The 25,307-nt window shown below is 50.8% G+C and overlaps 1 protein-coding gene across 4 annotated transcripts in view; it reads left to right on the forward strand.

Annotated features, from left to right (window-relative positions):
• The window catches only part of LOC142471873 (sodium-coupled neutral amino acid transporter 3-like), a 167,409-nt gene that overhangs the window by 73,193 nt on the left and 68,909 nt on the right, over positions 1–25,307 (forward strand). Inside the window, exon 1 of one of the 4 annotated variants that reach the window (XM_075578289.1) lies at positions 8,607–8,625. The exons of 2 other annotated variants lie outside the window; for them this stretch is intronic. The gene's annotated coding sequence lies outside the window, so the exon portion shown is untranslated. Of the gene's footprint in view, positions 1–8,606; positions 8,626–14,333; positions 14,353–25,307 lie in introns of those variants that run through there. One more of the 4 variants, XM_075578290.1, reaches the window with a different exon arrangement.

The following is a 25,307-nucleotide window of genomic DNA, read 5'->3' on the forward strand; positions in this document are numbered from 1 at the left end:
TGAGTGTGAAGCAGGGGAACCTGGGAGAAGCAGCGGCTCAGTGAGTAAAGACACTGACTGGCACTGAGTGTGAAGCAGGGGAACCTGGGAGAAGGAGCGGCTCAGTGAGTAAAGACACTGACTGGCACTGAGTGTGAAGCAGGGGAACCTGGGAGAAGCAGCGGCTCAGTGAGTAAAGACACTGACTGGCACTGAGTGTGAAGCAGGGGAACCTGGGAGAAGGAGTGGCTCAGTGAGTAAAGACACTGACTGGCACTGAGTGTGAAGCAGGGGAACCTGGGAGAAGGAGCGGCTCAGTGAGTAAAGACACTGACTGGCACTGTGTGTGAAGCAGGGGAGCCTGGGAGAAGGAGTGTCTCAGTGAGTAAAGACACTGACTGGCACTGAGTGTGAAGCAGGGGAACCTGGGAGAAGGAGCGGCTCAGTGAGTGAAGACACTGACTGGCACTGAGTGTGAAGCAGGGGAACCTGGGAGAAGCAGTGGCTCAGTGAGTGAAGACACTGACTGGCACTGAGTGTGAAGCAGGGGAACCTGGGAGAAGGAGCGGCTCAGTGAGTAAAGGCACTGACTGGCAATGAGTGTGAAGCAGGGGAACCTGGGAGAAGGAGCGGCTCAGTGAGTAAAGACACTGACTGGCACTGAGTGTGAAGCAGGGGAACCTGGGAGAAGGAGCGGCTCAGTGAGTAAAGACACTGACTTGTGAAGCAGGGGAACCTGGGAGAAGGAGCGGCTCAGTGAGTAAAGACACTGACTGGCACAGAGTGTGAAGCAGGGGAACCTGGGAGAAGGAGCGGCTCAGTGAGTAAAGATACTGACTGGCACAGAGTGTGAAGCAGGGGAACCTGGGAGAAGGAGCGGCTCAGTGAGTAAAGATACTGACTGGCACTGAGTGTGAAGCAGGGGAACCTGGGAGAAGGAGCGGCTCAGTGAGTACAGACACTGACTGGCACTGAGTGTGAAGCAGGGGAACCTGGGAGAAGGAGCGGCTCAGTGAGTAAAGACACTGACTGGCACTGAGTGTGAAGCAGGGGAACCTGGGAGATGGAGCGGCTCAGTGAGTACAGACACTGACTGGCACTGAGTGTGAAGCAGGGGAACCTGGGAGAAGGAGCGGCTCAGTGAGTAAAGACACTGACTGGCACTGAGTGTGAAGCAGGGGAGCCTGGGAGAAGGAGCGGCTCAGTGAGTAAAGACACTGACTGGCACTGAGTGTGAAGCAGGGGATCCTGGGAGAAGCAGCGGCTCAGTGAGTAAAGACACTGACTGGCACTGAGTGTGAAGCAGGGGAACCTGGGAGAAGCAGCGGCTCAGTGAGTAAAGACACCGACTGGCACTGAGTGTGAAGCAGGGGAACCTGGGAGAAGCAGCGGCTCAGTGAGTAAAGGCACTGACTGGCACCGAGTGTGAAGCAGGGGAACCTGGGAGAAGGAGCGGCTCAGTGAGTAAAGACACTGACTGGCACCGAGTGTGAAGCAGGGGAGCCTGGGAGAAGGAGCGGCTCAGTGAGCAAAGACACTGACTGGCACTGAGTGTGAAGCAGGGGAACCTGGGAGAAGGAGCGGCTCAGTGAGTAAAGACACTGACTGGCACAGAGTGTGAAGCAGGGGAACCTGGGAGAAGGAGCGGCTCAGTGAGTAAAGACTCTGACTGGCACTGAGTGTGAAGCAGGGGAACCTGGGAGAAGGAGCGGCTCAGTGAGTAAAGATACTGACTGGCACTGAGTGTGAAGCAGGGGAACCTGGGAGAAGCAGCGGCTCAGTGAGTAAAGATACTGACTGGCACTGAGTGTGAAGCTGGGGAACCTGGGAGAAGCAGCGGCTCAGTGAGTAAAGATACTGACTGGCACTGAGTGTGAAGCAGGGGAACCTGGGAGAAGGAGCAGCTCAGTGAGTAAAGACACTGACTGGCACCGAGTGTGAAGCAGGGGAGCCTGGGAGAAGGAGCGGCTCAGTGAGTAAAGACACTGACTGGCACCGAGTGGGAAGCAGGGGAACCTGGGAGAAGGAGCGGCTCAGTGAGTAAAGACTCTGACTGGCACTGAGTGTGAAGCAGGGGAACCTGGGAGAAGCAGCGGCTCAGTGAGTAAAGATACTGACTGGCACTGAGTGTGAAGCAGGGGAACCTGGGAGAAGGAGCGGCTCAGTGAGTAAAGACACTGACTGGCACTGAGTGTGAAGCAGGGGAACCTGGGAGAAGGAGCGGCTCAGTGAGTACAGACACTGACTGGCACTGAGTGTGAAGCAGGGGAACCTGGGAGAAGGCGCGGCTCAGTGAGTAAAGATACTGACTGGCACTGAGTGTGAAGCAGGGGAACCTGGGAGAAGCAGCGGCTCAGTGAGTAAAGACACTGACTGGCACCGAGTGTGAAGCAGGGGAACCTGGGAGAAGCAGCGGCTCAGTGAGTAAAGACACTGACTGGCACCGAGTGTGAAGCAGGGGAACCTGGGAGAAGGAGCGGCTCAGTGAGTAACGACACTGACTGGCACTGAGTGTGAAGCAGGGGAACCTGGGAGAAGGAGTGGCTCAGTGAGTAAAGACACGGACTGGCACCGAGTGTGAAGCAGGGGAACCTGGGAGAAGGAGCGGCTCAGTGAGTAAAGACACTGACTGGCACTGAGTGTGAAGCAGGGGAACCTGGGAGAAGCAGCGGCTCAGTGAGTACAGACACTGACTGGCACTGAGTGTGAAGCAGGGGAGCCTGGGAGAAGGAGCGGCTCAGTGAGTAAAGACACTGACTGGCACTGAGTGTGAAGCAGGGGAGCCTGGGAGAAGGAGCGGCTCAGTGAGTACAGACACTGACTGGCACTGAGTGTGAAGCAGGGGAACCTGGGAGAAGGAGCGGCTCAGTGAGTAAAGACACTGACTGGCACTGAGTGTGAAGCAGGGGAGCCTGGGAGAAGGAGCGGCTCAGTGAGTAAAGACACTGACTGGCACTGAGTGTGAAGCAGGGGAACCTGGGAGAAGCAGCGGCTCAGTGAGTAAAGACACTGACTGGCACTGAGTGTGAAGCAGGGGAACCTGGGAGAAGCAGCGGCTCAGTGAGTAAAGACACCGACTGGCACTGAGTGTGAAGCAGGGGAACCTGGGAGAAGGAGCGGCTCAGTGAGTAAAGGCACCGACTGGCACTGAGTGTGAAGCAGGGGAGCCTGGGAGAAGGAGCGGCTCAGTGAGTAAAGATACTGACTGGCACTGAGTGTGAAGCAGGGGAACCTGGGAGAAGCAGCGGCTCAGTGAGTAAAGACACTGACTGGCACTGAGTGTGAAGCAGGGGAACCTGGGAGAAGGAGCGGCTCAGTGAGTAAAGACATTGACTGGCAGTGAGTGTGAAGCAGGGGAACCTGAGAGAAGCAGCGGCTCAGTGAGTAAAGGCACTGACTGGCACCGAGTGTGAAGCAGGGGAACCTGGGAGAAGGAGCGGCTCAGTGAGTAAAGACTCTGACTGGCACTGAGTGTGAAGCAGGGGAACCTGGGAGAAGCAGCGGCTCAGTGAGTAAAGATACTGACTGGCACTGAGTGTGAAGCTGGGGAACCTGGGAGAAGCAGCGGCTCAGTGAGTAAAGATACTGACTGGCACTGAGTGTGAAGCAGGGGAACCTGGGAGAAGGAGCGGCTCAGTGAGTAAAAGACACTGACTGGCACCGAGTGTGAAGCAGGGGAGCCTGGGAGAAGGAGCGGCTCAGTGAGTAAAGACACTGACTGGCACCGAGTGTGAAGCAGGGGAACCTGGGAGAAGGAGCGGCTCAGTGAGTAAAGACTCTGACTGGCACTGAGTGTGAAGCAGGGGAACCTGGGAGAAGCAGCGGCTCAGTGAGTAAAGATATTGACTGGCACTGAGTGTGAAGCTGGGGAACCTGGGAGAAGCAGCGGCTCAGTGAGTAAAGACACTGACTGGCACTGAGTGTGAAGCAGGGGAACCTGGGAGAAGGAGCGGCTCAGTGAGTAAAGACACTGACTGAGACTGACTGGCACCGAGTGTGAAGCAGGGGAACCTGGGAGAAGGAGCGGCTCAGTGAGTAAAGACACTGACTGGCACTGAGTGTGAAGCTGGGGAACCTGGGAGAAGCAGCGGCTCAGTGAGTAAAGACACTGACTAGCACTGAGTGTGAAGCAGGGGAAACTGGGAGAAGCAGCGGCTCAGTGAGTAAAGACACTGACTGGCACTGAGTGTGAAACAAGGGATCCTGGGAGAAGCAGCGGCTCAGTGAGTAAAGACACTGACTGGCACTGAGTGTGAAGCAGGGGAACCTGAGAGAGGGAGCAGCTCAGTGAGTAAAGACACTGACTGGCACTGAGTGTGAAGCAGGGGAACCTGGGAGAAGGAGCGGCTCAGTGAGTAAAGATACTGACTGGTACTGAGTGTGAAGCAGGGGAGCCTGGGAGAAGGAGCGGCTCAGTGAGTAAAGACACTGACTGGCACAGAGTGTGAAGCAGGGGAACCTGGGAGAAGGAGCGGCTCAGTGAGTAAAGACACTGACTGGCACTGAGTGTGAAGCAGGGGAACCTGGGAGAAGGAGCGGCTCAGTGAGTAAAGACACTGACTGGCACTGAGTGTGAAGCAGGGGAACCTTGGAGAGGGAGCGGCTCAGTGAGTAAAGACACTGACTGGCACTGAGTGTGAAGCAGGGGAACCTGGGAGAAGGAGCGGCTCAGTGAGTAAAGACACTGACTGGCACTGAGTGTGAAGCAGGGGAACCTGGGAGAAGGAGCGGCTCAGCGAGTAAAGACACTGACTGGCACTGAGTGTGAGGCAGGGGAACCTGGGAGAAGGAGCGGCTCAGTGAGTAAAGACACTGACTGGCACCGAGTGTGAAGCAGGGGAACCTGGGAGAAGGAGCGGCTCAGTGAGTAAAGACACTGACTGGCACCGAGTGTGAAGCAGGGGAACCTGGGAGAAGGAGCGGCTCAGTGAGTAAAGATACTGACTGGCACTGAGTGTGAAGCAGGGGAACCTGGTTCAATTCCCGGTGTCGGCTCCTTGTGACCTTGGGCAGTCACTTTATCTCCCTGTGCCTCAGGCACCAAAAATAGATTGTAAGCTCCACGGGGCAGGAACCTGTGTATGCAAAATGTCTCTGTAAAGCGCTACGTAAAACTAGCAGCGCTATACAAGAACATGCTGCTATTATAATATTAATAATGATAAACAGACATTGGAGAAATTCTTGGCAAATTCCATCCAATGTCCGAGCCGTCTCTGCTGATCAGGAGAGGAGCGCTTCCCAGTGATTCGCTCACATCCCGCGTGCGTCCAGCTATTCCAAACCTGTGTGCAGAGCTTCTGTAAGCCGCTTCGGATAACTCTGCCCGGGCCACATGCCTGACAAGAAGGAAGTGTTACATTTACAGGAGATCAGAGGCACACGTGCAGGAACAAGTGGCACATAGTGCTGCGTGAGTGTTTGTTTGGGATAGTGGCAGCACGAGTGTTGGTGACAGTGGCAGCACGAGTGTTGGTGACAGTGGCATTACAAGCGTTTGGGACAGTGGTTGCATGAGTGGGACAGTGGCAGCACGAGTGTTTGTGATAATGGCAGCACGAGTGTTTGTGATAATGGCAGCACGAGTGTTTGTGATAATGGCAGCACGAGTGTTTGTGATAATGGCAGCACGAGTGTTTGTGATAATGGCAGCACGAGTGTTTGTGACGGTGGCAGCACGAGACCTCACAATTTCCCTATTGCAGGTGTGATATTTGTTGGAAAATCCATGTAAGTGAGAAGTCAGATATCCTTCTGACCCTTACAGTGCTTCCCAGCGTACCACAGAGGAACCGCCGCATGGTATGTACCGGCCGCGTGGTATGTAGCGGCCGCGTGGTATGTACCGGCCGCATGGTATGTAGCGGCCGCTGGCACGGGCAGACAGAACGGACCTCTGGCCAGGCTAGTCTGTATGTATATCTTTATTTATAGCAGAAAAAGAGGCGCAAATCCTTAAAGGTGAATATTCAAAATGTGATAGTGGCAGAAATGTATGTGTGGGACTGGAAGCTCTGTCAGGCGTGCGGTTCTTATCCAGGGTTTCTCCAATCCACAATCTTCTTTAGAAAAAGGTAAAAGAATAAGAGGAGACACAGATAGTGTGAAACTATACAGATGTATTGACACGTACAAATACTGAGCCACACTCACAAGATTTACAGAAAAATGAGCCTTGTGTGTTATCCAGGGGACACCTGCACCCTTCTTCTAGTCCTAAAGAGTCTTTAATATACGATTCCCAAAACACCGCTTGTGCACCGCCTCCTCCTCTGGCTGTAGAAATTGCGACTCCAAGATGGCCGACACTACTCAATGGAATGCGCAAAGGTCCGACAAATTCTAAGTGTTTCGCCATCTGCAGCTTCCTCAGGGGAGCCTGGGAAGTGTCCCCTCACTCAGAGAGAAGCAGTGTCGAGGCTCGGGGAGCCTGTGAAGTGTCCCCTCACTCAGAGAGAAGCAGTGTCGAGGCTCGGGGAGCCTGGGAAGTGTCCCCTCACTCAGAGAGAAGCAGTGTCGAGGCTCGGGGAGCCTGTGAAGTGTCCCCTCACTCAGAGAGAAGCAGTGTCGAGGCTCGGGGAGCCTGTGAAGTGTCCCCTCACTCAGAGAGAAGCAGTGTCGAGGCTCGGGGAGCCTGGGAAGTGCAGGGTTCTCTCCTACACCCATCTCTCCTTCCCCTATCTCTCCCCCCCATCTCTCCTTAACCCATCTCCCCCTATCCACCCATCCCCCCTCTTCCCATCAACCCTCCCTCCCCTCTCTCATTCTTCTTCTCCTCCATCCTCTCCCCCTCCACCCTTTTTGTCCCCCAATTTTCCTCCCTCTACCCCCTTCTTCTCACCTTCCCTCCCTTCCCCATCTCCTTTCCACCCCCACACCCATATCTTGTTCTCTCCTTTCCTCTCATCCCTTACCTTGTCCTGCTCCATTCTCGTTCTGCCCCCTTCTCCTGCTCACTCCTCCCTCCCCTCCTCCCCTGCCCCCTCTTCTCCTCCACCCCCCTCTTCTCCTAAATTAATCCTCCTTCGCCCCCCCCTCCCTCTTCTCCATCTCGTTCTCACCGCCCACCCCCCCCCTATCCTCCCCCTCCTTCCCTCCCCCACATCTCATTCTCCCTGACACCCCTCGGGGACCCTCAGTGCACCATGGGGTGGGGGGAATAATGGGGGGAGGGATTTGTCCTGGGCCCCATGATATCTGTTGGCGGCCCTGTCTAAGGCCCCGCTCCCTCAGTCAGCGCGCCCGCACTGCAGACAGGCGGGGCGCTCACAGACACAGACCGCGATATGCGGTCTGTAGGGAGCGGGAGCCGGGGCTGGAGTGGGAGGGAGGGGCGTGGTTTAAGCGGAGGGACCCGCTATCCCCCCCCCTCCACGGGCTCCCGGGCTGCAGGAGGGAGCTGCTGCGGGCTGCCTTACTCACACGCTGACACTCAGGCACACACATACACACTCAGGCACACACAGACACAGACAGGCACTCATGTGCACACACACACACACACACACACACACACACACACACACACACACACACACACACACAGGCAGGCACTCACGCACTCAGGCACACACATACACACACACAGGCACTCAGATACACACACACAGACAGGCACTCACACTGCTTTCCCTCCACACTCTCCTCCCCGCTCCCCGAAGCCTCCCCTCCTCCCGAAGCCTCCCCTCCTCATTGGCTCACAGCCACACCACGTGACGCGTCGCTGCTTGGGATTACAATTCTCTTGTATCCCTTAGCGGCTGACGCGTCACAGCGTGTAGTGAGCTGTGCAGCGAGGGGGGACCGGGGGGGACCGGGACCGGCTCGGGAGGATTCCCCTGCTGGTGGGGAACGCTCATGTGGCCGCCCGCGCCGCCGGTCCCAGGCCTTAGGCTGAGCTCAGATAGGCTGGTACGTTACCGCGCGTCAGCGCCTCTCTTATTTATTTATTATTTATTTATTTATAACACGTGTTACCAGGCAGTAATACACTGAGAGTTACCTCTCGTTCTCACGCATGTCCTGGGCACAGAGTAACACATATAATACATGGTTACACATGGTCTCTGCTGGGCGATGTGTGCTCATCCCCAGCAGAAAGAATGACGCGATTGGAGGCTGGACTTTAAAAATAAAAAACCTGTGTTTGTGATTGGCTGGCGAAGTACACGTCACGCGGCTGCGCTTGAAATCACAACTTCATTTGTCGTCAAGTGCAGCGGCGACAGCGCTGTACTGCGCCACCGGGGTCATTTTCAGTTTAAAAACTCCCACCCAGCGAAGCAAAAGATTGGCGAATGCGCGCGCGCTTCCGTCACACCGCAGCGTGTCTGATCTCAGCCCAACGCTGGTCTGTCTCGGAATAAAAGTGACATTCATTGGGGGTTATTTATAGTCTCAGCTGCATGAGATTGATCACAGGAAGTAATCGCACTGACTGTTAATTCAGAGGTTTTCACTTGATTAATGTGCTAAAGCTCTTCCCAGCTGTACAGCCAGGGAACGTTAATAAGTGGCCCCCATTATGTTTGCGCCTGGCTGGGAATTTCCCCTGTTTCCAGGTCCCGGCATTATCCGCATCGCCTCCTGCAGCTGATCAGCCAGTCATAGGAGATCCATGGGAAGCAGAATGTGCTCTGTGCCCAGGTATATCCACAGCGCGATGTGTTCTGTATTCAGTTCAAGGCTTGTATTGTTTATATTACTTTATTTTTTGATATCTTTATTGCTTTACATTGGGCAGTCTGAGAATTTGTGATATTTTGAGTACTGTTAGCCTTTTGTCTGAACCCATAGTAGTGCCATATATCTTAACGTTCTGCTATGACATACGGTGAATGCCTCTGGACTTTACATGGGATATATATTATATAGTTGCCCCGTATTTCCCTACAGGAACTAAATCTTTTTTCTTTATTTCTAAGCAGACCAGTATAGGCACAGTGGCCCATTCTCTCCATAAGGTGCCAAGCTTTAGCGTTGGGTCATATTAAACAACCCTTTATTATGGGACAATGAGTCCCCACCCTGAGAGCTTACTATCTATGGTATGGGAGAGGGAGAGACGTCCTGAAGGTCACATGGACTGTTATCTTGAGCCCAGCTGTCTTAGTATAGCTGTATGACAGACACAAGGAGCAGGAATCCTTCAGTACACTTGCAATGCTTTACATGCCTTTCCAACAGTGCAGGCGTACAGAGACATCTCTCAGGAGGAATGTTAATCCCCCCTAGTCTCCAAGTGACTGGTGGGCAACCAGAGCTACTAAAGAGGCCCTGAGCTGCCTCTCGCGTACCACAAGGGGGAGCATGTCATCCTTTACCTTACAGCCAAGACAAATAGTGTAATAGGGGCTGAGTAACCCCAGAGCCCCCTGGAGGAGGAATTGGGTTGGTTAAAGGAGGTGCAGGAAGAGGCGAGTTCTTTATGGGTTATTATAGGGGAAGTTTGTACCCTTTGCGGTTGGCAGGAAGGTGCCCGCCATGTGGCTGTTGTGGGGGCAAAGGGATTTGGGATTTTTAGGCTTAAAGCTGCAGTTCAGTCTTTTTTTTAAATTAATTTTTTTACTTCAATAGTTTCATGTGGGCAATCTCTAATTACCTAAAGAACTGTATAGCTGCCGGTCAATTCGTTCTCCATGTATTGATCGGTGAAATTTGGTGACATCATTAGTGAAGGGATCTGTTTTTCATCTGCTTCTGTCTCTCAGTGGAAGCTCATGAATATTCATGAGCACTCCTGCACTGACGTGTGCTAGAGGGAGGGCAGGGCTGACAGAGGGGTGCGCCAGGGCTTGTGACAGGACATGAAGGGGCGGTGCCTTAGCAAATGGCTGTTAAAATAGAATACAAGAAAATTGGTCTTTCAAAGTTGTTTTTTTAAAAACAGAAAATGCTAAAAGTATTTTTGTTACTACAGAACTGATTTATTAAAAAAAACACACATGCAGGATATTGCCTGAACTGCAGTTTTAAGGAAAAGAGAAATTTACTTTATCTCCCTGTGCCTCAGGCACCAAAAACATAGATTGTAAGCTCCACGGGGCAGGGACCTGTGCCTGCAAAATGTCTCTGTAAAGCGCTACGTAAAACTAGCAGCGCTATACAAGAACACGCTATTATAAATCATTTCATATTCATACCTAAGATTTCACCTGGATTCCAACAATTCTAGGTGTGGTAATACATACTGCAGAGGTGTGTGTGTGTTGGTGTTTAGGCTCTCATGCCTTTTCCTCAGGGTGCTGGCGCCCGGGCTGGTGCTGTAAGCTGAAGTAAAAAGGGCGCCGGGCACTTTATATGACAGGCAGGTTACTGTATTGGGACAACACAGACTTCATATGTTCTTCTTCCCTGGGAAGGTAGTTCCTCAGGGAGGCACACACGGCGTGGTCACCTACCCTTGCCCCACAGTTAAGGGAAAAGTGAAATCTCTGGCTCCAGTGATCTAGAGTCACCCCCGGGTGCCGTCCGAGACCCTATATAGGGGTGTACTTCTATCCAGGTTCCCACCTGCCTGTCATCCTTACACTGCCCTTGCAGTCCATACTATGGACACCTGGTGTGCATAGGCGTAGGGTTGGCGTTAGAGCAACTCCAGCTGTGACACTTCCCTGGAACCCTGATTTAGGGACCCTTTGCTTAAATATGCCGGAGAATGCTATCTTTCCTGTAAATATAGTAAAGGCCCTTCCTAGATAAGGGACAACCTTCCCGACCTGTAAAACAATAAAAGGTGACCTGACTTCTTCACACACAGTTGCACATATAAGACTGCGGCCAGGCACGGAGTGCGCCCGCCCGCCCGCTCAGCGCCACCCTGGCCAAGGCCTAAGACATGCCATTAGCACCGTAAACTTAGCACAGTGAGACTGCTCTCCTCTGATGTCCTCCACAGGGGTGCGCAAACTTTTGGAGCTTAGCCCTCTGCCTGCTCGCGCCCCCTTACCTTGCGCCGCGTTGCCATGGCGACGCGTCACACCAAACCTCTGGATCTCGGTAAGTTGAGTTGCAGGGGCCTAGCACGGTCTGCCGGCATTTAATGTGAATACCTTGGGGAAGAGCCTCAGCAACCGCGCACCCCACCCTAGAACAATATGGCGCCCCCCAGTTTGCGCACACCTGCTGTAGGAACCTGGGGTCCGGAAGCATCTGCAGCTCCTTATATACCCCTGTGTGATGTCACACTTACCCCTGTGTGATGTCACAATTACCCCTGTGTGATGTCACACTTACCCCTGTGTGATGTCACACTCCCGCCCTTGGGTGAGGTACGGACATTCTTAGGCTGAGATGATACTCGGCGCGATCATGCGCGTGCGACAAACACAAATGTCATAATCCCTATGCGGCCCCCCCTAGTGGTGGCTTTGCAGAATCACAGCTCACATACACTGTAAGGCTGCGTCTATACTATAGCAGACGGAGCGGAAACGCGTGCGCGATCGCACGCTGCGCTTTCACATCTATGGTCCTCTTTGAGGATGCCTATAGATGGCGCAATCGCGCACGTCAGACGGAGCCGGCAAAGGCGCGAAATTGAAGGAGATAGAGCCAAGTGATTTTTTGCACGATGGCATGATCACGTGACCTGTCTCCTCCAATTAAAGTGAAATTACATTTTCAAAGTGACGCCATTTGTTTTTGTATGCCAGTGGTAAACACACACACAACAAACACACACACAGGCAAACACACGACAACATACACAACACACAAAATGAAAGTTAATTTCCATACCGGGGGAAGGGAACTTGTCTGCACAGTGCTTCAGATGCTGAATCTGAAAAATGCCCGTGGATCGGGATGTGAGGTAGGGAAGTGACGTCCGCGCCGGAACGTCATTGCCACACCTCCAAATCTTTATTGCCACGCCTCCAAATCTTTATTGCCACACCTCCAAATCTTTATTGCCACGCCTCCAAATCTTTATTGCCACGCCCCCAAATCGCGCCCGCTGCATACTCTGCAAAGCCATGAAAACGCTCAGGCTTTAGCAAGAGTATCGCAGCGTGTGCGCCTCCCCTCCGTTCCGCGCCGTCTGTGTGAGTACAGACGCAGCCGAAGTGTTCATGTGCTAGGACACAGTATAACATATACCGGGGTTTTAAAATCTAAAATAGAGGACAATGTGATTCATTTGGGATTATTAGGAACATAATAGTTACAGGGTGCGAGACGCCTTACGTTCCCGAACTGGTTATTGGTATTTTGATTCCTATATTCGCCTCACTAACCAAATATGCAAATGAGTACAGCAAAGCCTCATGGGGCATCGTTTCTTCTCACCATGAGCTAAAAGGGATTTAAAAAACTATACACCAATACTATGTCCCTCTGACAGAGGGCCAGGCGGAGGTAATCCCTGTGACAGGGAGCAGGGTGCCTGGTGAAGAATAGAGAGAGGTGTTTCATCATGCTGGGTGCCTCTCCCTCACTGCACCCGGGGTGTGTGTGTCACTGAGTTTGGAGCCCACGCGGGTCCCTCTGTGTGTGACTGGTCCCTTCCTGATATTGGGGGACCGGTCCATCTTCTATCCGGGTTTTATAACCCAAGGGCCGGATTAGGACAGTGACATTGGGCCGGTAACAGAACAAACCGCTGCTGGTTTGTACGGCGTTCTCCCAGCTCCTTTCTACTTGTGGTGAGGACACGGAAAGTACCGGTGCTTCCCTCATTTACATATTAGGAATAAATGGGGGAAATTTTACCCATCGTTTCCTTTTTCTAAAATGAAAAAGTGATAAATAATCTTTGCCAGGGATTAGGACCCTACACCTCACACAGAGCAGCTGCTCTCACCGATGAGCCACCAACAGCTAATACAAATCAAATCAAATCTACTGACGAAAGAACATTTCAGTATTGCCAAAGCGTGAATAATAGGGGGTGGGGGACAATAATTACACGAATACTAGGGATAGGGTATAATGATTGCAGGGTACTGTATATGGGTAACAGTTTCACACAGGGGTGTGGGGGTTAATGTACGTCTCTCAGCTTGTGACAGGTGCTGATATAGTGTGCAGCCAGTTCTGCGCGGGTTTCATCTTCTCCCAGGAGGATCGCTATTTTTTGGTTCTCTTCTGTATTATTAAAGTTCTGGATAACAGCTGTGAGTTTCTCTAGGTGGGCACTCCTCACTTCAGAGTATTGTGTGCACCGCAACAGGAAGTGCGTTTCATCTTCTACCTCACCTAGCTCACATCGCTGGCACAGTCTCATCTCCCGGGGCTTCCAGTTCTGTCTGTGCCTGCCTGTTTCTATTTCTAGGCTGTGGGCACTTATTCTGTACTGGCTCAGGGTCTGTCTCTGTTTTGGGTCTTTTACCTTCAGTAGGTAGGGTGCCAGAGTGTATTCTCTCTGTAGGCTGTGGTAGGTCTCCAGCTTCTTTGAGCGTTGGATATCATTTTCCCATCTTGTCACATACTGCTTCTTCATTTCGTTGGCGATTGAGTTGATGTCTTTTTTCGGCAGGCTGTTAATCTGTGTGGGGTTTTGTCCTTGGAGTGAGAGGACAAGTTGTTTGATGGCACAGGGTTTAGTGAGGAGGTCCTGACTTTGCATTGCTCTGTAGCAGTAAGACTGTGGATGGCTGGTGTTTAGGTGAGCCCAGAATGTCAGTGCTCTCTTCTGTACCGTGAGCAGTAGAGGAAAGAGGCCCAGCTCAGCCCGGCATGCATTGTTTGATGTAGTACTGTGTACTTGGAGAAGGTATTTGCAGAATTCCAGATAATACAATTATTCTAATACAGTGTATCTTCTGGAACCAGGAGCACGTGCGGGATGTGAGTGACTCCAGGGGTTTAACTCGTCCCCTTTTGAAAGCACACAAAGTCCTTCTATTTTCTTCAACTTTATTGGGGGAGTCAACAGAAATATAACAGGTACTTGCAGATGGTGGTATGTGGTGAGAGAGCTTCTCTAGATGAAGGTGCCTTGGTATGGGGGGGGGGGATGGTAAAAAAGGATGGCCTTGCAGGGGGCGTAATGGAGGTGGAATGTACTCACAAAGCCAGCTTGTGGGGAAAAGAAAGACACTTTCCTGTGACCGTCTAAGGACCAATATACTAACTGCCAGACAGGCGGGGGAGCTGGGCTGAACCAACCTTCTAGCTAAGAAGATTGGAAGGTTGCCAGGGCAACCAGCTAGGGCTGTGTAAGAAGGCAAATGTAGCAACAATGTTGCGTTTTACACAGGCAGCGAGCGGCTGGAACAGGAGGATAACAGGCAGCTTAACGAGGGAGACAGCTATCATTAAACTGCAAAGGGAGACAGAAAATGTGTAATCCTGTTCCAGTGCATCCCTCCACTTTAACACTAAAACAACAGGAACATTTTGGGATTTGAACCCAGGACTCCGTGACTTCAGGTAAACCATTTATACCGCTGAGGCACCTGGGAATGCGCAATGGTTTCTTTATGTATAAAAGAGGACACCTTAGGGCTGTTATATAGAGCATGCGGGCGTGCGTGCCTGTGCGAACGCGCCTGCGTGTGTGTGTGTGTGTGTGTGTGTGTGTGTAATGTATTATTTATTTAAAAAAAACAATTGGTAAAAATTAAATATTTATTAAGTTTGTGCAGACACACAAATACATACACACATATATACACACAAATATATACACACAAATATATATACACACAAATACATACACACAAATATACACACATATATACACACAAATACATACACACAAATACATAAACACACATATACACACAAATACATACACACACATATACACACAAATACATACACACATATATACACACAAATACATACACACATATATACACACAAATACATACACACATATATACACACATATATACACACACATATACACACAAATACATACACACATATATACACACACACATATATACACACAAATACACACAAATACACATACATATACACACACACATATATACACACACACATATATACACACAAATACATACACACATATATACACAAATACATACACAAATACATACACAAATACATACACACATACATACACAAATACATACACACATATATACACAAATACATACACAAATACATACACACATATATACACAAATACATACACACATATATACACAAATACATACACACATATATACACAAATACATACACACATATATACACACAAATATATACACACAAATATATATACACACAAATACATACACACAAATATACACACATATATACACACAAATACATACACACAAATACATACACACACAAATACATAAACACACATATACACACAAATACATAAACACACATATACACACAAATACATACACACACATATACACACAAATACATACACACATATATACACACAAATACATACACACATATATACACACAAATATACACACACATATACACACAAATACATACACACATATATACACACACACATATATACACACAAATACACACAAATACACATACATATACACACACACATATATACACACACACATATATACACACAAATACACACAAATACATACACACATATATACACAAATACATACACAAATACATACACAAATACATACACACATACATACACAAATACATACACACATATATACACAAATACATACACAAATACATACACACATATATACACAAATACATACACACATATATACACAAATACATACACAAATACATACACACATATATACACAAATACATACACAAATACATACACACATATATACACACATATATACACACATATATACACACACACATATATACATTTAGCGCCGGTCGCGGCACGTCTTCCCCTCTCCCTGCCGTGCGCGCGGAGCCCTCGTATAGAAGGCCTGATTCACGTCGGCCAACTAAAATTCGGCGTAGCGCGCGCCCGGCGCTTAGTGAGAGAGTCTGTACCGATCTTATTAGGGAATCCCATCCCTCCCAGCCGTGTGTGTGTGTGTGTGTCTCAGTGTGTGTGTGTGTGTGTCTCAGGGTGTGTGTGTGTGTGTCTCAGGGTGTGTGTGTGTGTGTGTGTCTCAGGGTGTGTGTATGTGTGTGTGTGTCTCAGGGTGTGTGTGTGTGTGTGTGTGTGTCTCAGGGTGTGTGTGTGCGTGTGTGTGCGTGTGTGCGTGTGTGCGTGTGTGCGTGTGTGTGTGTGTGTGTTGCCCTGGGATGAGAGGCGGGTCCTGTGTCACATGTGATGGCTGCTGAGCCTCCCGCCCTGTGTCAGCAGAGCGGGGGGACGCAGAGCGGGGACGCAGAGCGGGGGGGACGGAGAGCGGGGGGACGCAGGAAGGGTAGTCTGTACTGGACACAGTGACCTTTCTTTCCCTCCTAATAATTTTATTTCATATTGCACTTTCCTGGGACACAAAGCGCTTTACAATATCGCGCTGGGAATGCAGCGTTGTGCAATGTATGTTTGGTGCCCTGAGGCACAGAAAGTTAAAGTGACGCCCAATGTCACAAGGAGATGACACCCGCCTGCCGTGCTCCAAAGTCTGTGTCATTGTCTTTACCCTCCGAGTCGCTCCTTTAGCAGCACTGTATCGCTGCATCGCTGCGTCGCTGCATCGCTGTATCTCTGTATCGCTCGCTGTGTCGCTGCATCGCTGTATCTCTGTATCGCTGTATCTCTGTATCGCTCGCTGTGTCGCTGCATCGCTGTGTCGCTGCATCGCTGTATCTCTGTATCGCTCGCTGTGTCGCTGTATCTCTGTATCGCTCGCTGTGTCGCTGCATCGCTGTATCTCTGTATCGCTCGCTGTGTCGCTGCATCGCTGTATCTCTGTATCGCTCGCTGTGTCGCTGCATCGCTGTGTCGCTGCATCGCTGTATCTCTGTATCGCTCGCTGTGTCGCTGCATCGCTGTATCTCTGTATCGCTCGCTGTGTCGCTGCATCGCTGTATCTCTGTATCGCTCGCTGTGTCGCTGCATCGCTGTGTCGCTGCATCGCTGTATCTCTGTATCGCTCGCTGTGTCGCTGCATCGCTGTATCTCTGTATCGCTGTGTCGCTGTATCGCTCGCTGTGTCGCTGCATCGCTGTATCTCTGTATCGCTCGCTGTGTCGCTGCATCGCTGTGTCGCTGCATCGCTGTATCTCTGTATCGCTCGCTGTGTCGCTGCATCGCTGTATCTCTGTATCGCTGTGTCGCTGTATCGCTCGCTGTGTCGCTGCATCGCTGTATCTCTGTATCGCTGCATCGCTGTATCTCTGTATCGCTGTGTCGCTGCATCGCTGTATCTCTGTATCGCTGTGTCGCTGCATCGCTGTATCTCTGTATCGCTGTGTCGCTGCATCGCTGTATCTCTGTATCGCTGTGTCGCTGTATCGCTCGCTGTGTCGCTGCATCGCTGTATCTCTGTATCGCTGTGTCGCTGTATCTCTGTATCTCTGTATCTCTGTATCGCTCGCTGCGTCGCTGCGTCGCTGCATCACTTCCTTCAACGGTTCGGGGAAAATTCCGGGCCCCTAAAAGCACAGGACTATTTTGACAAACACTGAGCTGATTACATCAACTCAGCCTAAGAGAGGCATGTTGGGATTTGGTCCAAATAACAGATAGTGGGATGCAAACCCTGGATTGTTTGCACCAGGGATTCTACATCCAGATGGTCAAAGCTAGTCCATAAAGCCAGAGAACCTGCATTTTCGTTCCTGGAACCGAACAATTATTAGATAGCACAGTCAGGATCAGCTCAGATTCAGGTTACTTTATCAGAACAGGAGAGGGCAAAATCACCACAACAGACCGTGAAAAGGCTTCAGCAGACTCCAGACATGCTGGTTTGCAGAGCCCCTGCACGGTACAGAAAAGCTGAGCTGGTCTATTGTCTGCTGCCATGAACTCAGACTTCTTACTAGCAATTGTGTACTGGTATTTTGTGATGTGGTCAATCAGTTTCAGCTTGTCTTCAACCATGCAAGACCCCTGCCAGCGCCGTTCCAGCCTGCGACCCATCTTCTTCAATTACCTAATAGAACTGTCAAACCAAGGGCTGTGGTAATGTGAAGGGTCATATGCCAACAGGAGTGATAGTATCCATTGCACTCCCCAAATCTCTATTGTAGTTATCGACAAGAGCACTGGGATCCATACAGGCACTTCATATGTAGAGAGAACCACGTTTGCCATCAGGCCCTGGGGGGTCACCCCATCAGTGGTCAATACCTCGTCACCACCATGGGAGAGGGCCTATTTGGGGATGGGGGGCTGTGATTAAAAATAAAATTGAGTGGTGGTCTGTCCAGGCAACTGGGTCTTTTGTTAGGTTGGAGATTTCTAAACCAGTCTGGAAAACAAGACCAAGTGTTCCCCCTCTTCTATCGGTAGCAAAGTGTGCCCCCACTTCTATGGGTAGCAAAGTGTGCCCCCACTTCTATGGGTAGCAAAGTGTCCCCCCACTTCTATCGGTAGCAAAGTGTGCCCCCAGTTCTATGGGTAGCAAAGTGTCCCCCCACTTCTATCGGTAGCAAAGTGTGCCCCCAGTTCTATGGGTAGGAAAGTATGTCCCCACTTCTATGGGTAGCAAAGTGTGTCCCCACTTCTATGGGTAGCAAAGTGTCCCCCCACTTCTATCGGTAGCAAAGTGTGCCCCCAGTTCTATGGGTAGGAAAGTGTGTCCCCACTTCTATGGGTAGCAAAGTGTGTCCCCACTTCTATGGGTAGCAAAGTGTGTCCCCACTTCTATGGGTAGCAAAGTGTCCCCCCACTTCTATCGGTAGCAAAGTGTGCCCCCAATTCTATGGGTAGTAAAGTGTGTCCCCACTTCTATGGGTAGTAAAGTGTGTCCCCACTTCTATGAGTAGCAAAGTGTCCCCCCACTTCTATCGGTAGCAGAGAAATCATGACGTGTTAAGCCCAGAGCACTCATTGTGTGGAGGAGGTCTTGACCAAAGTGACAGAGTTTATCATCATCATCAATCCAGGCAATTAAATCCCCCAAAATAAGCCACCTGGGGTGCTCCAGGACTAAACCATCTGGGGTGCTCCAGGACTAAACCATCTGGGGTGCTCCAGGACTAAGCCATCTGGGTGCTCCAGGACTAAGCCACCTGGGGTGCTCCAGGACTAAGCCACCTGGGTGCTCCAGGACAGCCATCTGGGGTGCTACAGGACTAAACCATCTGGGGTGCTCCAGGACTAAGCCACCTGGGGTGCTCCTGGACTAAACCATCTGGGGTGCTCCAGGACTAAACCACCTGGGGTGCTCCAGGACTAAACCATCTGGGGTGCTCCAGGACTAAGCCACCTGGGGTGCTCCAGGACTAAGCCACCTGGGGTGCTCCAGGACTAAGCCACCTGGGGTGCTCCAGGACTAAGCCACCTGGGGTGCTCCAGGACTAAGCCACCTGGGGTGCTCCAGGACTAAGCCACCTGGGTGCTCCAGGACTAAGCCACCTGGGTGATCCAGGACTAAGCCATCTGGGTGCTCCAGGACTAAGCCATCTGGGGTACTCCAGGACTAAGCCATCTGGGGTGCTCCAGGACTAAGCCATCTGGGGTGCTCCAGGACTAAGCCAACCGGGGTGCTCCAGGACTAAGCCATCTGGGGTGCTCCAGGACTAAACCATCTGGGGTGCTCCAGGACTAAGCCACCTCGGGTGCCCCAGGACTAAGCCATCTGGGGTGCTCCGGGACTAAACCACCTGGGGTACTCCGGGACTAAGCCATCTGGGTGCTCCAGGACTAAGCCACCTGGGGTGCTCCAGGACTAAACCATCGGGGGTACTCCAGGACTAAGCCATCTGGGGTGCTCCAGGACTAAGCCACCTGGGGTGCTCCAGGACTAAACCATCTGGGGTGCTCCATAACTAAGCCACCTCGGGTGCTCCAGGACTAAGCCACCTGGGGTGCTCCGGGACTAAACCACCTGGGGTACTCCGGGACTAAGCCATCTGGGTGCTCCAGGACTAAGCCATCTGGGTGCTCCAGGACTAAACCATCTGGGGTACTCCAGGACTAAGCCATCTGGGGTGCTCCAGGACTAAGCCACCTGGGGTGCTCCAGGACTAAGCCACCTGGGGTGCTCCAGGACTAAGCCATCTGGGGTGCTCCAGGACTAAGCCATCTGGGGTGCTCCAGGACTAAGCCGTATGGGGTGCTCCAGGACTAAGCCGTCTGGGGTGCTCCAGGACTAAGCCACCTGGGGTGCTCCAGGACAAAACCACCTGGGGTGCTCCAGGACTAAACCATCTGGGGTGCTCCAGGACTAAACCACCCGGGGTGCTCCAGGACTAAGCCACCTCGGGTGCCCCAGGACTAAACCACCCGGGGTGCTCCAGGACTAAACCACCCGGGGTGCTCCAGGTCTGCAATTTCCCGCAGAAATACCTTCCCATCTCCAGGGGGCGGTACATGAGAAGGACCCAACGTCGCAGCTCTCTGGGCAGCGATACACTCATGTGATTGAGTTAGCCCCACTGGGAGGGTGTTACGTTTTAAGGTTGTTTTGAGCCAGATTGCCACAGCTCCTCCCCTACTTCTTAATCATAGAACCAATTCCACACATGGAGTCAGCAGTGGAATTGTTTAAAATCTCTTCTATAATTGAGCAGATCGCAGAATGGAATTTTGTATTTAACAATAGTGTAGAATGACATTTCCAGAATTACTTATTAGTACCTGAGGTGGAGATAATATTGTGACCTGACCAGACATATCGACCTGCAAACCTGCACACATATCGACTGTCACTTTTCCAGATCAAATATTATTAACAAGTATCCAATATTCTATTGGTGTATCAATTCTGGTTTAAACATCGTATGATCCGGGTGTTGTATCTGCCAAAAGTAAACTAGTAATAATTTTACGAAGTTTGTGCGAAAAATAATTACTAGGAAAATTGATCCATCCCGAGGTTCGTTAAAATCTCCACCAATACATAGGAAAGCAGGACGGAATTGAGCCAAATTAGACTGAATTTTATCAATCATTTCTCACCAACAGAGAATTTTTTTAAGCATTGTTGTTATAGCGGGATACAGAGGGGGTGCGGATGGAATACGGATGGGATGGGGGACGGATGGGGTGCGGATGGGATGGGGTATGGATTGGATACAGATGGGGTACGGATGGGATGCGGATAGGGGATGGATAGGATACAGATGGGATGGATAGGATACAGATGGGATGGGGTACAGATGGAAAATGGATGGGATCGGGTACAGATGGAAAATGGATGGGATGGGGTACGGATGGAAAATGGATGGGATAGGGTGCAGATGGGATAGGGTGCAGATGGGATACGGATGGGGTACGGATGGGATGGGGTACGGATGGGATGGGGTATGGATTGGATACAGATGGGGTACGGATGGGATGCGGATAGGGGATGGATAGGATACAGATGGGATGGGGTACGGATGGGATGGGATGGGGTGCAGATGGGATGGGGTACGGATGGGATGGGGTATGGATTGGATACAGATGGGATGCGGATGGGGTACAGATGGGATGGGGTACAGATGGGATGCAGATGGGGTACAGATGGGATGGGGTACAGATGGGAAATGGATGGGATGGGGTACGGATGGGATAGGGTGCAGATGGGGTAGGGTTGAGATGGGAGAAGGATGGGATGCAGATGTAGCCAGGGTTATTTTAGCCTCTGGTGTGTTAGGGTGCAATATTCTGCGTTATTACTGCCATTGAATCCCATGGAAACTCTGCGATGTTCTTCGTTATCAGTAACTAGATAAAGCTGACTACAGCCATACAATAAATAATAAAAAATATTGTTTTCATATTCAGCTACAAATCCAATACACATTGTTATCTTCCGGCTTTAATAACTAAACTATTAAAATTGTGCAATAAAGTTGCTACAGATTAGGACCATGCGCCCCAAAAATACCTTTTCCCTAATTTGATTTCCAAATCTAGGGAGATAGTAGGAGAGCAAGAGCGCAGTAGATTGCAGTGAATGCAGGAGAGCGCAGTGAGCACAGTGGATGCAGGAGAGCGTAGTGAGTGCAGGAGAGCGCAGTAGAGTGCCGTGAGTGCAGTGAATGCAGGAGAGCGCAGTGAGTGCAGGAGATCACAGTGAATGCAGGAGAGCGCAGTGAGTGCAGGAGAGCGCAGTGAGTGCAGGAGAGCGCAGTGAATGCAGGAGAGCGCAGTGAGTGCAGGAGAGCGCAGTGAATGCAGGAGAGCGCAGTGAGTGCAGGAGAGCGCAGTGAGTGCAGGAGAGCGCAGTGAGTGCAGGAGAGCGCAGTGAGTGCAGGAGAGCGCAGTGAATGCAGGAGAGCGCAGTGACTGCAGGAAAGTGTAGTGACTGCAGGAGAGCGCAGTGAATGCAGAAGAGCGCAGTGAATGCAGGAGATCACAGTGAATGCAGGAGAGCGCAGTGAGTGCAGGAGAGCGCAGTGAATGCAGGAGAGCGCAGTGACTGCAGGAAAGCGCAGTGACTGCAGGAGAGCGCAGTGAATGCAGAAGAGCGCAGTGAATGCAGAAGAGCGCAGTGAATGCAGCAGAGCGCAGTGAATGTAGGAGAGCGCAGTGAATGCAGGAGATCACAGTGAATACAGCAGAGTGCAGTGAATGCAGGAGATCGCAGTGAATGCAGGAGATCACAGTGAATGCAGGAGAGCGCAGTGACTGCAGGAAAGCGCAGTGACTGCAGGAGAGCGCAGTGAATGCAGAAGAGCGCAGTGAATGCAGAAGAGCGCAGTGAATGCAGCAGAGCGCAGTGAATGTAGGAGAGCGCAGTGAATGCAGGAGATCACAGTGAATACAGCAGAGTGCAGTGAATGCAGGAGAGCGCAGTGAATGCAGCAGAGTGCAGTGAATACAGCAGAGTGCAGTGAATGCAGCAGAGCGCAGTGAATACAGCAGAGTGCAGTGAATGCAGGAGAGCGCAGTGAATGCAGCAGAGTGCAGTGAATGCAGGAGAGCGCAGTGAATGCAGGAGAGCGCAGTGAGAACAGGAGTGCAGTGAATGCAGGAGAGCACAGTGAGAACAGGAGAGCGCAGTGAGAACAGGAGAGTGCAGTGAGAACAGGAGAGCGCAGTGAGAACAGGAGAGCGCAGTGAGAACAGGAGAGCGCAGTGAGAACAGGAGAGCGCAGTGAGAACAGGAGAGCGCAGTGAGAACAGGAGAGTGCAGTGAGAACAGGAGAGCGCAGTGAGAACAGGAGAGCGCAGTGAGAACAGGAGAGCGCAGTGAGAACAGGAGAGCGCAGTGAGAACAGGAGTGCATAAAAGAAGACAGAGCGCACTCAGATAAGTATTCAATAATTCATAATCAGTTAAAAAAAAGCAATATTCAGACTTACAATTCTGTATTAATACATGAGCATAATAGATCAACTGGGTGTCCCAAACAAACAATGGCGTTCCCACATGGTGCTTGTCTCCACCAGAAACTAAACCATTAGAACTCTAAACAGGAAGCGGAAGCACGGAACAGTCCGCCAGGGGATGAAGCACGTGAAGTGTGAAATGCGTAGGGATGAAGCAAGTAAAGTATGAAACACAAGGGATTAAGCATACGGCGCATGAAACGTGAAGTGATGAAGCACAAAGAAAAGCATGCAAAGTGATTAAGAACCCAAAGTGTGAAATGCGAAGGGATGAAGCAAGTAAAGTATGAAACACAAGGGATTAAGCATACGGCGCATGAAACGTGAAGTGATGAAGCAAGTGAAGTGTGAAACACAAAGAAAAGCATGCAAAGTGATTAAGAACGCAAAGTGCGAAAAGTGAAGTGATTAAGAACCCAAAGTGGGAAATGCGAAGGGATGAAGCACGCGAAGTGTGAAACGCCAAGGGATGAATCACGTGAAATGTGAAACGCCAAGGGATGAATCACGTGAAATGTGAAACGCCAAGGGATGAAGCATGTGAAGTGTGAAACGCGAAGGGATGAAGCACGTGAAATGTGAAACGCCAAGGGATGAAGCATGTGAAGTGTGAAACGCGAAGGGATGAAGCACGTGAAGTGTGAAACACAAAGGGGTTTAGCACACGAAGTGTGAAACACGAAGCGTGAAACGTGTATGGATGAAGCACGTGAAGTGTGAAACGGAAAGAGAAGCATGCAAAGTAATTAAGAACCCAAAGTGTGAAAAGTGAAGTGATTAAGAACCCAAAGTGTGAAACGCAAAGGGATAAAGCACGTAAAGTGTGAAACGCGAAGGGATAAAGCACGTAAAGTGTGAAACGCGAAGGGATAAAGCACGTAAAGTGTGAAACGCAAAGGGATAAAACAAGTGAAGTATGAGATGTGTAGGGATAAAGCAAAGTGAAACGCAAAGGGATGAAGCACGCAAAATTTGAATCGGGGAGGGAGGAAGCATGAAAAGTGTGAAACTCATACGGAAATAGTACGCAAAGTGTGAAACGAAGGGATGAAGCACACAAAGCATGAAACGCGAAGTGATGAAGCAAGTGAAGTGTGAGATGCATAGGGATGTAGCACGCAAAGTGAAACACGGAGGGATGAAGGAAGTGTGAAACGCAAAGGGATGAAGCATGTGAAGTGTGAAATGTGTAGGGATTAAGCACATGAAGTGTGAATCACAAAGGGTTCGTTTCTGAGCTGCTGTTCTTTCTAGCAGACCGATCCTTGCTTCCTCATGAGTTTTACACCATTGTCTATGTGGAACTCCCGGGTTATTGTACTGTGCATAGGTATTAATACAGAATTGTAAGTGGATCTTTTGTTTTACTGATGATAAATGATTGAATACTTACCTCACTGCTCTGCCGTCTTTTCTGCTGTTCCGGTTGGAGATTGTGTAGTCAGCTGGGGACCTGGGTCGCCCCCCTCTTCCTTCCACCTGTTTCAAGAGGAGCTGCAAGGGGTCTTCTGAATCTGCTATGTGACATCTGCAGAGCGTTTGCACAGTGAACTTTGTTTTATTTGACAGCAGAGAGTGCAGGGGGAGAGAGCAGAGAGTGCAGGGGGAGAGAGCAGAGAGTGCAGGGGGAGAGAGCAGAGAGTGCAGGGGGAGAGAACTGCGAGTGCAGGGGGAGAGAGCAGAGAGTGCAGGGGGAGAGAGCAGAGAGTGCAGGGGGAGAGAGCAGCGAGTGCAGGGGGAGAGAGCAGCGAGTGCAGGGGGAGAGAACAGCGAGTGCAGGGGGAGAGAGCAGAGAGTGCAGGGGGAGAGAGCAGAGAGTGCAGGGGGAGAGAGCAGAGAGTGCAGGGGGTGAGAGCAGAGAGTGCAGGGGGAGAGAGCAGAGAGTGCAGGGGGAGAGAACTGCGAGTGCAGGGGGAGAGAGCAGAGAGTGCAGGGGGAGAGAGCAGAGAGTGCAGGGGGAGAGAACAGCGAGTGCAGGGGGAGAGAGCAGAGAGTG

This window comes from Ascaphus truei, chromosome 21 (genome assembly GCF_040206685.1).
Source record: "Ascaphus truei isolate aAscTru1 chromosome 21, aAscTru1.hap1, whole genome shotgun sequence".
NCBI lineage: Eukaryota > Metazoa > Chordata > Amphibia > Anura > Ascaphidae > Ascaphus > Ascaphus truei.